The sequence below is a fragment of the Bufo gargarizans genome, chromosome 2 (genome assembly GCF_014858855.1).
Source record: "Bufo gargarizans isolate SCDJY-AF-19 chromosome 2, ASM1485885v1, whole genome shotgun sequence".
NCBI classification, from domain to species: domain Eukaryota; kingdom Metazoa; phylum Chordata; class Amphibia; order Anura; family Bufonidae; genus Bufo; species Bufo gargarizans.
This window is the reverse complement of record NC_058081.1, coordinates 568,018,376-568,033,876: the sequence shown is the minus strand read 5'-3', so window position 1 is coordinate 568,033,876 and position 15,501 is coordinate 568,018,376. Positions and strand designations below refer to the sequence as shown.

The following is a 15,501-nucleotide window of genomic DNA, read 5'->3' as shown; positions in this document are numbered from 1 at the left end:
TTAAATGCTGTTAATTGATTTAATAATGTGGAGTTTATGACACCATGGGCAGACCTAGTTGCGGATGCAATTAGGGGTGACATGGTGTCATGACGCCTTTAATTGCATGTGCAAGTATTTACAGTTTAATGTTTCTTACCTGGTAACAGATGCCTTGCGAGATCTGAATTTCAAGGGAAGATCTTCATCTTGATTTGAGAATGGATCAACTGTATTCACGTGAGTATCTATAAAAGATAAGGTTTGTCAGTTACTGCGCAGTTGGTGAGCGGCAGAAAAGAACCCCCCCCCCCCCTTCCCCTTTTAACGTAATGTCACGGTGTTAGCTTTGGGGAAATAGTCACTCTTCGAGTGGATTAAGTGGAGTTTTATTTATTTGAAGGTTATTAAATTGACTGTTTGTTGTTAAATCTATTATATATAATTAGGTAACATACGTGGCACCGTGGCCAACATTATCCAACCAATCAATAAAAATGCTATTTTGAGTGTTGTATTTATTTAAATGAGGTTAATTGATTTTATAATGTGGAGTTTATGACACCATGCTGTTCCCACCCTCCCTACTTTATGACTGGGCCACTATTTTGCCTTTCGGCCTGGCTGACATTATCATTTATTTGACCCTTCTGATCTGTCAGAAGGAAGGAAAAATGAGACGCAAAACGGATCCTGTCTGTGTAGCAGCTGTAAGGCCTCTATGGTCCCATCAGAATTAGCTTGTGATTTGGTAGCCAAAAGCAGGAGTGGGTACAAAATACAGAAGACATGCAAATATTCCATTCACGTGTCATCTCTGTTTTTTTGGCATTAACAATACTGATGGATTATTGAGCAAATGCAGAAGGCGGATGTGCAGTAAGCCGGATTGGGACCAATGCACACTGGCGCAATACTAAGTGCTGACTGGGTCAGGTGTAGGTATAGTTAATAGTATTTTGTTTGTGACGCCAATTGCAATGTGCGCAGGTTATAATCTCCGAGCCCTTTAAGATGTAATAACTCACGTACCAGCTGAGGAATGCCAGAGTGGGGATAGTGTCTCTGTGTAATGTCAACGGTGTCTCCTACCTGGGTACAGCTGGACTCCTGGATCCTGGCTCACTTGCAATAAAATGAGTAGGAGTAACTGAGGAACTTTGGTAGTAAGGAATGAGATCCAGAATGGTGATATAATCCAACTTGTCTTTACTGAATGGCAGCATAATTCCATACGAGTTACAGCATTAGTCCTTTAGGTCCCAGCAGGTGTTGGCAATGTATGGCAGGGATCAATATCTCTTCTGCAGCTATACTATGTGCCTGGAGAATCTGGCAGGTATTTATCTTCTGCTCTGTCTATCGTCTGCTTGGTATGGGCCTGACTAGCTGAGGAGGAATTTGGCTTCTCCTGGACTCTGGATATGTACTCACAGCTTGGCTCACAGGGAATGCTTCTTCCTGGAGGCTGGAGGTGGCTTCTTTTCTTGTCAACCAGCTGAGGCTGATGGCTCAGGCTGGGAAGGTTCTTTGGTCTCAACCGAGACAAGGTCCTGGTCTGGGATCCCTATTTTCTAGGAGCTCCAACTAACACAACCTTCCCCTAGCCAGGGTGGCTGGTACACTAACTAGAACTTCCTTCTCCTCCCCATGAGGCATCTCCTCAAAAAGGGGGGAACTAGACTGGAATGAACTACTTCATCCTTGAAGACCCTCCATTGGCTACTCGTGAAGGATTGGATCAAATTCAAGACCCTCTGCCTCACCCATAAATGTACACAAGGGAAAGCACCTGAATACCTCTGAGAAAAAATAAAGCACTACACCCCAGGTCGCCCCCTCCAGTCAGCTAACCAGAACCTCCTCCATATCCCCAAAACCCGCTACAAATCAAAAGGCGAAAGAAGGTTCACAGTCCAAGGACCCCGGCTATGGAACATTCTACCTGCGGAGATCCGCTCAGAAGAAAACCATCTAGCCTTCAGGAAGAAGCTCAAGAGCCACCTCTTCTGAAAGCACAGGGGGTCAAGGGCTGCAAAAGAGCAAAATTGTAGCGCTATATAAGTTATTCATTCATTCATAACAAGGTCCTTGTTATGAATGAATTTTGCGCTCTTGAGAGGGTGTTCTTGTCTCTTCCCATCTCTTGGGGGCGGTTACAATAACTTTGCGCTATTGAAGGGGCGTGTATTCGATATCTTTGTTCTCTTGAAAGTCATAAAGATGCTGTGCCATGAGGGAAACATGGCCGATTAACCCTTGCAGTGCTGACGCGCACCATGCAGTGTTTTCAGGTCCAGCAATAAAAGTAATAAAGTCCATTTTCAAGGTTTTTGCACAATCTGCAGCTCTTGCAATACTGTAAAACATACGATTAGCACATGCACAGAATTGGATCCGATTCTGTTGGACAGGGATAGGCACACAATTCAATCTGATCCTGTTCGTGACGCCAAAATATGCAGTAAGCTGGATTGGGACCAATGCACACTGGCGCAATACTAAGTGCTGACTGGGTCAGGTGTAGGTATAGTTAATAGTTTTTTGTTCGTGACACCAATTGCAATGTGCGCAGGTTATAATCTCAGGGCCCTTTAAGATGTAATAACTCACGCACCAGGTGAGGAATGCCAGAGTGGGGATAGTGTCTCTGTGTAATGTCAACGGTGTCTTCTACCTGGGTACGGCTGGACTCCTGGATCCTGGCTCACTTGCAAAAAATGAGTGTTGCTAGTAGGAGTAACTGAGGAACTTTGGTAGTAAGGAATGAGATCCAGACTGGTGATATAATCCAACTTGTCTTTACTGAATGGCAGCATAAATCCATACGAGTTACAGCAATAGTCCTTTAGGTCCCATCAGGTGTTGGCAATGTATGGCAGGGATCAATATCTCTTCTGCAGCTATACTATGTGCCTGGAGAATCTGGCAGGTATTTATCTTCTGCTCTGTCTATCTTCTGCTTGGTATGGGCATGACTAGCTGAGGAGGAATTTGGATTCTCCTGGACTCTGGATATGTACTCACAGCTTGGCTCACAGGGAATGCTTCTTCCCGGAGGCTGGAGGTGGCTGCTTTTCTTGTCAACCAGCTGAGACTGATGGCTCAGGCTGGGAAGGTTCTCTGGTCTCAACCGAGACAAGGATCTGGTCTGGGATCCCTATTTTCTAGGAGCTCCAACTAACACAACCTTCCCCTAGCCGGGGTGGCTGGTACACTAACTAGAACTTCCTTCTCCTCTCCATGAGGCAGGATGTGGGAACATTCCACACCTCCTCAAAAAGGGGGGAACTAGACTAGAATGAACTATTCCAGTCTAGCAATACTAAACTGGCTATGGTCCTGCTACATACTGCTGTCACCTGCTGGTGCACATGGAAATTACAGCATAATACATAAAACAGGCCTCGAAAATACATAAAATGACATTAATGACAATATGATTACACTTAACATGTGGTAGCATTGAAAAAGAGTTTGGTAACATAACTCCGGGATGTTACAGATGCTCCACAGACATGATCCGTATTTTGGGCGTTATTGTTCTGACGGATCAGAGGAAGGGCAAAATAATCAGTGACGTCAATACAAATTTACTGCTGACACCCTCTCCACACTGTCGGGGGGCTCTTCTTGTATAAGCATTTAATAGAATAGGTTCTGTAGACATCTATGTTGAATCCGCTGACGATGGTGTAAAATGTGTGTTCTTCTTCTTGGCGCTAACATCGACCTGTAAGGCTGAGTTCACACTTGAGTCATTTGGTCAGTTTTGGCCCCATGACTGCCCAAATAAGTGAAGTGTGCAGTGATTCTAAGAGCGACACCTGTCATCTGCATGTCATACTGAATCACAGTATTATTTCACTAACACAGCAGACTCCCTATGCGTGTTACTGCAAGGCACAGTGTTCTACACCACTATACAGGCTCTCTGCAGCCAGGAAATAGCCGTTTTTGTAATGCAATTTGCCGCAAATATATTCGGACCTAACCAAGTTTTCCCCAAAAATTCGGCAAACCGGCAAATCAAATATTTTTTACAATTTGCTCATCTCCAGTGGAGATTTTTGCCAGCATTGTTACTACATGGAAAACATGTTCAAAACCTGAAGGAACTGAATGGCAAATAAGTGGATAGTAAAATTACAGTGGGTTGGTTTTGCAATTGGGGTTTTTAGTTGCTTCTAAAAATATATAATTAAAAACCATTAAATAATAGTTTACTTATTACATATAGGATGTTCAAAATTCTTTTTCCATATGCTATATATCGTAAATGTTTTCCTAATGCTGAATTTCACAAACCAGAGTAATATTTAAGTCTATATCTAGTGTATCAAAATTTAAATTCACATATGTGACAAAACATTTACCGTATATAATGTCAATACTTGCAGAATAACAGTTATTGTATTACTGTATGAGATCTAACTAAAAAGCTGGAGAAAAAGTAAAAAAAAAATATATAAAAAAGGGAAAAATTATTAAAATAGCATTGTTACATTTTTTTAAATTGGACACAGAACTACATCTTCTTTTTTAAAGTGTAGGTTGATGCGGTCAATAAAGAACTTTATCAAAAGGCATGTGGATGCTTTATACATACCATCATTGCCATTTTGCACGGATACCGGCTGTGTGTGTTCCGCATTTTGCAGAACAGAACTCCCTGCCTTCTATAGAACTATCCTATCCTTGTCTGTAAAACGGACAAGAATAGGACCATGGACTAGACAAACAGATATGGGGAGCACCCAGGTGTGCTTTCTGGATCTTTTGCAGCCTCATTAAAGTGAATGGGTCCATATCTGACCCGCACAAAAAGTGGATAGATGCTGACCAAAAGTACATTTGTGTGCATGAGCCCAAAGAGGCACATAAAGAGTCTAGAAAACTGAATACTGTAGTGTGCAGTAATTTATAATGAATGTTGGACATCACATAAAATTGGAATGGACTTCAAAAGCTTAAACCATGTATATAGCTTATGGATCATTCCAAACCAGCTAGCATGAAATCAAACCCTATACACAGACCACAAGTAAAACAAAGAATTAACATTTCCAGAATTATAAATCTCAACACATGCAGTGAATTATGACAGATTTTATTAAAAAAATGTCCGCAACCTAAATATTTGCAGGAATTTCTAAAGCATTTCCCAGAACTAGAGTAGAAATGTACACATTTCATTTTTAACAATTTCATATCCCACTGAAAATGAATTTTATTTTTTTAATTATATATAATTTCAGTAACACAGATGTGTGTAATTTGGCTTTCAAACAGTGCTCCATACAAAATACATTAACTAGACCGTTTTACTGTAGTTGTAGGATGCCTCCAATTTCAGAAACCTGTCTTTGAAAATAAAATTTTTATTACCTTTTTCTCTTGGTCTTTGCTTGTAGAAGCATTAGAAATTATGAACTCATAAAATGAAATGAACTCATAACTAAAAGTTGCAGTGACCCAGTGTGTTACTGCTAAATGGTTAAATACCTAATGTTTTGTAGTCTTATTTTTATCGCTGATATAGTTTTTTTGCACCTGAAGGTTGATTTACAGGGTAATTCTCATCGCCTAGAGATAGCATCCAGGAAAGGGCAGGCCTTAAACCTGGGCTTGGCTCTTTCCTGTGAGCAGTTAGTGAACCTACAACTGGAAGCTAAAGGTGTGGACAGTTAATGCATAGTAAGTCCTGTGGAAGATACAGTTGGGATGCTTTTTTTTTTTTTAAGCTCCTGGAATCAACCCCATATGTCAGCATCGTGAATGTTTGCAACAGTTTAAGAACTCCATGTCACGTGGATTATTGTGAAAAACACTGGTTCTTCAGTAAAGACTTGCAATATGTTGAAGTGCACCATCTATCGCTTTCCATTTTTACCATTTCCTGCCTTGCACTTTGCTACTACCAACTTCAAGGATACCCCACCTTCCAACAAGTTGGAGACCTCCTACTAGGGTTTACTCTTGTGGAACAGGTGTGCCCCCTCTTCACTTTGCATGGCCCAAAGCAGCGCTGGAGCAAGATAGCCATCACCGTAACAGCACCATCATCATATGCAGGGGCGGATTGGCCATATACCTCACTGGGAAATACTGTGGTATTTTTCTCTGGTGGGGTGGTATAATGTGACACAATATGGTATTGCTGGCCCTGCCTTCCATCAGTTTGGACCCAAATACAAAACGGGGCCACTTTTAGTATTTTTCCAGGACTACTTCAAGTTCCCAGTCCGCCCCTGCTCATATTGCTACCACTCCTCACCTCCCCACGCATCTCCCCCACCTGGCCACTGCAAAGTTTACACTTTTATATACATGTAATTGAATGATTTTTGCTTTGAAAATTAAATTGTGGGTGTATTTATATTGTGACCGGGTCAGTGTTAGACAGGTAGTCCACAAGTGGGTTTCCAGGTGTCAGTGCAGGGTTTATTCACAGCAAATTAAACATCAGCGTTTCCAGCAGCAAAACAAAGTCCATGAGACAACAAAACAATACGCTTCCTTTAGAGTCTTTGTGAATATGCAAAAACAAATGCAGTTTGTAGCTCACCCAGTAGCTGTACAGTTTTCTAGCAATGGTTTTCCAGTTAGCGAGGCCTGCAGCTTCAACACTCTAGCTTTCCAGCAGCTCACACATCCCCCACACTGCTAGCTGGCCTCCTTTTAGTTACTCAGGAGCCCCACCTGGACTCCTAATACAAACAAGGTGAAATCCTGGAGAGGTCAAAACTGGATCTCTACCAAATTACTCCCATCCTCTCCACACTCCAGCACCAAGATTGAAATTATACTACTGGAACTAATAATCTCAGCGGCGCATATCTACCCTCTAGTACTTTTCCTGTTGGATGCTTACAGAGACTGGTAAGACTGTTTTTATTACTTTTGTGGCCGATTATGGGACTGTACAGCATACGCTAATAAAGTGTACAGAAATTAAAGTGAAGATCATACTGAGCAGAGACTTCCCATATTTCTGGCAGTTGTGGGAGGGAGAACATGTCCCAGATTATGCTGATGGCAGTTCCTGGAAAAAGTCTCCTGCAGAGCGTGCTGCTCAGATCCCTAAAAGGGAAGAACCAGAGGACTTGCAGCCAAAAGTCCTAGAGGTGATGGTGGGTGGAATCTCACCATATCCCCGGACCTGGACATATCCCCTTCTTCACTTAGGCAGCCCCTCTGATGCTCTCCCTTGCCCTGTGCTCTATAGCGCAGGGCAAGGGCTTTTTTGTTTACATTTTTACACTGTTAGGCAGAGGCTTCCACCTAGCAGTGTTCCCATTTTACAGGCTAGGTCAGTGCTAAGGACCACCCATTAGTGCTGGTGACATCATTAGGAACACTGCTAGGCGAAGGATTACGCCCAGCAGTGTAAAAATGTAAACAAAAAAGCCCTTGCCCTGCATGATCCAGCGCAGGGCAAGGGAGAACATAGGAGCATACAATGCTTTGATGCTCATCTCAGAGGGGTTGCCTGGGTGAAGAAGCGTATATATCCTGGTTCAGCTCTGAACCCGGACAACCCCTTTAAGTCTAATGGACTAAAGGACAAAAAATGATTAAATACAAGGGTGTCTGATGACAAAGACACACAACAGTTGTGTGATGACAGTAATGCAATATTGGGTACTATGTCTAACCTGCCTTTGTTTCAGGAAATTGACACAAAACCCGATCAGGTAAAAGCAGTGTGTGAACTGGCAGGTAAAGCAGCTGAGAGGTCTCCCTCACAGGTGTCTGCAAAAGATGTTAAGAAATTCACTGGTCTCCTTGAAGTTCCAGTTACCAGAAGTAACTTTGGGATAGCTAAACTCTGAGATCCTATGCTAACCCGTGTAAGAGGCAGTAGAATAGTGAAACCTGAGGTTGACAAACCTATTGCAAAATCTGAAGCAGATGCAGTTAGGGTGGGTTCACATCAGCGTTATGGATTCCGTTATGGCTTTCCGTTTTAGCATGGTTATAACGGAAAATAACGGAATCCATAACACATAAGTCAAAATGGAAGCTTTTAAGACGCATTTCATTTTGTTTCTAAATAATACAAGTATATGGGCAGCAGAACTGATCCGTCCTGGTTTCCATTATGCAGGAGTCCAGTCCTGCATAACGGAAACCAGGACGGATCTGTTATGCTGCTCATAGACTCGTATTATGACGGAATGCAAAACGGAAGCCTTTAAAAGGCATTCCGTTTTGCTTTCCCTTGTAATAGAAGTTTATGGGAATCATAACAGATCCGTCTTGTTTTTGTTATGCAGAACAGAGAAAAAAGTCCTGTCGACAGGACTTTGTTTTCTGTCTTGCATAACGGGAACCAGACGGATGCGTCATGATTACCATAGACTTCTATTATGACGGATCAAAACGGAATGCCTCTTAAAGGCTTCCATTTTGCCTTCCATCTTATGGATTCCGTTATTTTCCATAATAACCATGTTATAACGGAAAGCCATAACTGAATCCAGAGTGATGATGTGAACTCACCTTTACTGAGAAAAGGTCAGATGTGGGGATTAACTCATGTGTGCCTCTAGAGGTCACAGCTGATGATGACGAGTGGTAAATCTAGTGCATGCGTTTGATAACAGCCCAGAAAGTGATGCTGCCATGCCGGTTTCCTGTGAAATGTAGGTGGTTGCTAGTGACAACCAAGAGTCTACTGTCCCTAAGGAGATGAGGGTCAAGTCTGTGAACTTGAAGTGTGAAGCAAAAATGTTTGATGGTTACTGTATGCTGGAAGGGTGTACAGAACCAGTGCTGGACCAGGGGGTGACTTCCTTGGAGTGTGCTGATAAAGTGACTGTTTGTGCAGCAGGTGGCAATGCTGAAAAGAGCTTGGATTTTCTCTTGGATGATGATAGGAAGGTGTATCGTGCTGAACCCTGTGAGTCTGTCAATGTCCTAAGTACTGACACCCCAGAGCCAGTTGTGTCAAGCAGTGATATTTTGGTGAAAATAGAGGATCATGGTGGCACTGGTTCCAGAAGCTCCCATAAATAAGACACAAAACTCTAAATAACAACCATTCACCAACTTTTTTTTGGATTAATATAGGCCGTGATGTTCGTTATTTGCTGAATTAATCAACTAACCATTCACATATAAATACTGTAAGATAAATAACTTATTGTCCACTCAAACTTTTGAGCGACTTACCCCATAATGAACATCGCAACGATTAAAAGTAGGGCGGGGGGAGGGAAGAGTTCTTTTCCTGCGCCGTGAATGCACAACTAATGTTTTTCTTCTTCTTTTATAGGTCACCCCCGCCTTTTCTGTTAGGCTGCCATCCAATGATGGTGAAGATGAAGATAACAGCTTATCTTTACTGTTGAACCTCGTGGATGACACCTATCACCAGGTAAGATAACTTTATTAGCATAAATTAATACAATGAACAGAACCATGCCACCATGTGTTCCCTTATTGTATTACACAATGAGTTAGGGCTCATACATGGAGATACCAAACTCTAAATAAGAACCATTCATCAATTTATTTATGGATTAATAAAGGCCGCAATGTTCGTTATTTACTGAATTAATCAACTTTCCATTCACATATAAATACTGGAAGATAAATAATTTTTTGTCCACTCAAACTTTTGAGCAACTTACCCCCTAAGCCATGTAACCTACATGGCATCGCCCAAACATTGCAGGCCTGATTCTATTTTGTTTACAATATAATTTCCAATGTAAGACAAAACTAAAGAGTTGGAAGAGTAGAGTCCTTTCACGAATCCTTCCATTTCAATATGTCTGGATGAACTGTTACCTGAATTAAACAAGAGTTTTTCAAAATGTTTATTCACTTTTTTTCTGATATTTTTTTTTCCATAAAACGCAAGTCCTTGTGAGACCAAATCAAGCTGGGGATCATTTCAGAAAAGTTAAGCATGGTTTTAGGAAAAGTAGAACTTAGGTTTAAATTCCGAAATGAAACACAGCGAGTTAACTCTACCTATGTCATTTTCACCTATGTGTATTATTAATATATCTGGACCAGGTAAGTTTCTCATGATTACGTTACATTCAAATAGTAAGTCCTTCAACCTTATGTCCATTTTTCTGTTCCAGTAAATTCTAATTTGGGACTGAGTCCTAAAGTTGATGGATAGTTGAGTTCAACTGCCCGCTTTTTTGATCCAACCAGAATAGAATTTCCAACAATCCATATAGTACGGGTTAAGCTTAAAAAGATTAAGAATACTAAGCTACAAACAAATGAGGTTGTACATATAATTTGAATCTATTAGATTTCCATCTACCAATGTGTTTTATGATGTTTGTGTCTATCTTGAGTTGGGCTGCTAAAGTGGCTGCTCCAATTCGAAAGGAGTGTGAGGAGAATTTAAGGTTGGATTAGCCCAATTAGTTAATGCATTTTTTTTAAAAATAAAATTAAATTAGACTTAGTGACTGGAGAAAAGTCAAGATGTATGAACAAAGAACCTGGTACTTTCGGTCTGAGAGTTATCCATTGTTTTATAGCTAAAACCAGGCAAATTAATGTATTGTTATGAGAATTTAAAGTTATCCAATTACCTTTTTTAAATTGGTAATTGTTTTACTTTTTAATGAAAATTTTTAGTTGTGATTTAAGTAAGATTATGTCAGATATAAGAATACTGTAGGTGAAGTTTCTTTTTTGTTCGATGCAGCTATTTCGCTAATCCTAAGAGCAGCGTAAAAGCCGTAATGAAGACTGTTTTGAAAAGATGAGATTCGAATTGACAAGAGCAAATAAAAGGTAAACAATTGAATAAATTAATTAAATTGTCTAAAGAAAGTGGTCTGATTCTTTCTTTTGTAGTGGACTTTATTTTTATGCCTTTCAAAATTTGGTTTATGAAAAAATTTGTTCTAATAGAGTCTAGACCGTTTATTTTGAGGAAGAAGGAAATTCCTGTTATAATCCTATAAATAGAACTGATAGAATTTTTTTTTCCCATCAATTCCATTATGAACTGAAACATGTTTATTGTATTGTATTTAAACTTATCTAATGATGTCCATATTTTCCAAGCTGAGGAGTACGAAGTCCATGTATTTTCAGCTAATGAATTTCGTATGAGGTGTCTCATTAGATTAAAATTATCTCTCAAAGATGAGGTGGGCATGGGGAGTTCTCTGTTGCAGCATCTGGAACCAATTTCCTGAAGAGATCCAGGTTCTGGCGGGATAGAGAATCTGCTATTAAATTATTTTTACCATCAATGTATATAGCTTTAATCCAAATGTTATTGAACAGGCAAAATAAAACCAGTTCTCTTAGTAATTTAATAAATGGTTCAAATTTAGAAGACAGGCAATTTAAAGGAAATACAACACCTCTATTATCCGAAAGATAAGAATTATTTTATTCTGAAAATGTGATTTCCAAATGTTTAAAGCTACTAAAACCGGAAAGAGTTCTATAAAAAACATATTTATTGTTAGACCATTAGTTACCCATTCTTTTGCCCAGACTTCTGCCGACCACATGGATTGAAAATTAGCACCGTAACCAATAGACCCAGCAGCATCAGTAGCAAAGTTTAAAGCTTCCTCATGAATAAATTCCTGCTGCCATGTTGTGTGGCTGTTAAAATGAAACACAAATTCCTTCCAGATTCTAAGGTCTTCTCTTTGTTGTTTATTTAAAGGGGGATTCCCATCTTCAGTTTTAATACTTACCTTTGTCCAGCGCAACGTCCACTTCCTGGATTCGGCTGGGACTGAGTGACGTCTTCTCCCGGCCAGGCCGCGCTTGCGCAGAAGACTGAAGTTTTTCTCCCGGCCGCGCAATGTCCTGAACGCCATGGTGACTTATTCCTGGCCTGTATAGTACAGAGCCGGCGTGCGCGTTCGCGGCTCTGTACTATACTTGACAGGAAGAAGTCATCATGGCGCATGCGCGGCAGCGTGCGCGTTCAGGACATTGCGTAGCCTGGCCGGGAGAGAATCTTCATTCTTCTGTGCAGGCGTGGCTCGGCGGGTTTCGACAGGAGAGGTGGCCGTAACCAGGGGAGACGAAAGACAACATCAGGTAAGAGGGGACTTTTTTTCTCACAAGGGTGGGAATTGGGTAATAAAATGTATTTAGAAAAATGATCACTGTCACATAATTAACAGATTTAGCAGTGATCATTAAGCTGGGAATACCCCTTTAAACTGATATGAGAAAAGGGAGATGTTTTCCTTTTAGTGGCCATGTTGTGTTTTAAAAAAACCCTACCCATCGGAATTCAATGAGCCTAGAAATGATTGCAGATCTTTTAAAGTAGTTTTCTTCTTTGACAATAAATTGGAAATGGCAATTCTTGTATTATAAAGTATTCTAAATTGCATATTAATCGTGTCAATGTAGATGCCCAAAAAAATTAAAGTAGTAGTAGAAAATACAGTCTTTTCCTCAGTGAGTGGTATCTTGAATTCTTTTGCCATGTTTATAAATGTATTAAGTAAAAAAAGACAATCATTAGAAATGCTCTTTCCAAAGAAAAGAAAGTCATCTAAATAATGAATGACTTTTCCAGTACTCGGGGATTGTTCTAAGACCCACTGTAAGAAGGTTGAAAAAGCTTAGAAATAGAAGCAGGATAAAGTGAAGCCCATGGGCAGCATCTTGTCAAAGGAATAAGATCCTTGAAAATGAAATCCTAGTGAGTTAAAATCTTTGGGTGGATAGGTAATAGACGAAAGGCTGATTCTATGTCAGTTTTTGCTAAAAGTGCATCAGGACCAATATCGTTGAAAATCTTTAGTGCAGAGTTGAAAGAAGCATAAGATACGGAGGCAATGTTCAAAATTAATAAATGGGGAGGCCGAAAAAGGGCCAGCTACCCTACCTTGCTCAATTTCTTTGAAGATTTTTTGTTTAACAATTTTAGGATTCATTTTTACAGATTTAAGGTTTTCAACCCAATTACATCCAACACCTTTGTACTCCGGCACAAAAAACCTTGTGAGAAACCGAAGGGTAACATTTCAGCTATTTGTCTGTCTGGATAAAAGCTTAGCTATGGGGTTAATTTTGTTACATTCACCAGAGTCAAAGCTTTTTCCGTGAGAATCTTTTGACATTGAGTTATTGGATAACCCCATCTTTTTTAAACATTTGAACACCGGATGGGACCCGTTGCAAAAAGTACATTTGTGACTGTACCTACAGTTGTTTGTCCATTTGCACTGGTTTTCATTAAAGGCAAAACAGAGGCCTCTTTTGGAAAATTGGGTATTATTCCCGAATTGACGAAAAAAAGGGGGTCCTTTGTGGTAGTATAAGGTTAAGCCATAGACCCACGCCTTTAGTTTCCATTGTAGATGAAGGTAAACCGCAAATTTTTGTCCTGTGTGGTAGTATAAGGTTAAGCCATAGACCCACGCCTTTAGTCCCCATTGTGAAGGTAAACCGCTAATTTTTGTCTAAACATTTCGTCATATGCATTCCAAGCATTGCCCCTGAAATTTCGGTAAGCCTCTGGTATGGAATCCATATGACAGAAAAGTCTGCTGCAGAGTTCAGGGTGCTATTCTCCAAGTACTGCTGAATAAATGGAGAATGCTTGGATCCAGTTGAATATAGATTTATTTTTTTGTATTTTTTGACTTGTCCTAATTTTTTGGCGTCTTTTTTTTATCATTCTTAGACTCTTTTGAAGATGGAATGAGAGAATAAATGTTGATAAATTCTCTCTTTCATATCTTCTCTTTAATGTTCAAAGGGAGATAATAGCCTAAAGGTGATATCTGACAAATCATGGCCTCTTTTAAATATGACGAACCCGCTGAGGTGAAACGCGCGTCGAGGTCTTGCGCTTAGGGTCACATATCCTTCTGGGCTATTATCATGTCTTCAGGTACGTCCTGTGTTAGGTGTAATTAGACACCATTCCATGCTTTACTATATACCAGAGACATATTAGGTCTACGTTATCCCTTAGGCTGTATATATGTACTGTGTTATAGATTAGACTGCGTATTAAGCCTGCTAGTTATATGCTGTCTATGACCGTTTAGGACGTTGATTGTGTATCTCACGGACATACCGGGAATTCCCATATACTGTGTATCACGCCATATAGTCCCCCATTGGGGTGCTAATTATCATTAGTGATACAGACTTTGGGTGCCTGTGAGTCACAGTATTTGACCTGGTACCCACTAAGTGCCTAATTGCCTTGTGGGGTTACATGACAGTCCAGCTGTATATTTTGTCCTTCGCTTCTCTGTATACTGCTTTCCATCTTGCCCCCGTTTTCTTAATATTTTAATATATATAATAAAATTGATATTATTTTGGATATATGATCTCCACTTGCTTTTTTGCTCTTTTAAACACGCGTCTGAAATACCGTCTGTGGTTTGGTGAAGTGGTTTGTCAGATAGTTTACCTGTAAGGACTTCACCTGGGAAGGAAACAATTTTATCCATAGCATGGGGGAAAAAAAATTGTTCTTTCTAGGTTTTTTTGCTTGGGAAGAAAGATCCCAAATGTTTGACATAGCGACATCCTGTTTATCCTTAGTAGCTATAAAATTAATGAATTCGGTAAACAGATACATTTTTTCCTTAGAAATGTTAGTACTATGTAAAGAAAATGACGAGGTGCACAAAAGGGGGTTGTCACCATGACTGAAGATAAAAGGTATCTCACCCTCCTGAAGAGGACCGTATGAAGTAGAAGGAAGCCGGCTGGAAACCAATGTTTTAGTGGCTTTGTGGCTTCCTGACCTTTTTGCTGGGAGGAGGGGTGTAGATGATTTTGTCCCGGCGATTCCTCTTGCAGTTGTCAGCGTGCCCCATTGACGACTTTAGAATCTTCTCTGGGCTTGTGCAGAGGGCTGCGCAGAAGACAAGATGCACCGATCCTGGAATATCGTTGGAGGTGTTAGTGACCTGAGATAAACATTTTTTCAGCCATTCTTCACCTCCTTGAGACTCAGCTTTATAAATTAATTATTTTAGCAGTTCTTCCATTGTGTTGATTGTAGAAGGTCTGCTCAGTTGTTTTCCTGCACCGTGAATGCGCAACTAACTTTTTCTTCTTCTTTTATAAGTCACCCCCGCCTTTACTGTTAGGCTGCCATCCAATGATGGTGAAGATGAAGATAACAGCTCAGCTTTACTGTTGAACCTCGTGGATGACACCTATAACCAGGTAATATAACTTTATTAGCATAAATTAATACAATGAACTGAACCATGCCACCATGTGTTCCTTTCATTGCATTACACAATGAGTTAGGCCCCATATATACTGGTTTGAATGTGACCCAAGGTGACACACCTGAGTGCCTGGATGATAAAATCATTAAGGCTTATGTGCTGATGCATGTGGTCTCACTCATTGGTGAACTGCCTAGTAATCGGCCAAAGATATTTGTGTAAAATTTCTTAGAGGTGTCAATTGTCAGTAGTATCTTGGAGTATAACACTGCCAGGCAGGATGTTTATGATATGTGTTTGGCTCAAGCATCGCTATGCTCAGCACATCGCAGTGCAGTGCAGCCTTATA

General features: G+C 40.3%; 1 long non-coding RNA gene across 2 annotated transcripts in view; it reads right to left on the bottom strand.

Annotated features, from left to right (window-relative positions):
- LOC122926727 overlaps nucleotides 1-9,342 on the bottom strand; it is a 68,326-nt gene extending 58,984 nt beyond the window's left edge. For both annotated transcript variants that reach the window (XR_006387703.1, XR_006387704.1), the window contains exons 1-2: nucleotides 9,157-9,342; nucleotides 140-227 (exon numbers count right to left, since the gene is read on the bottom strand). This is a non-coding gene — a long non-coding RNA (uncharacterized LOC122926727). The remainder of the gene's footprint in view (nucleotides 1-139; nucleotides 228-9,156) is intronic.
- Nucleotides 9,343-15,501: the final 6,159 nt, after the last annotated feature.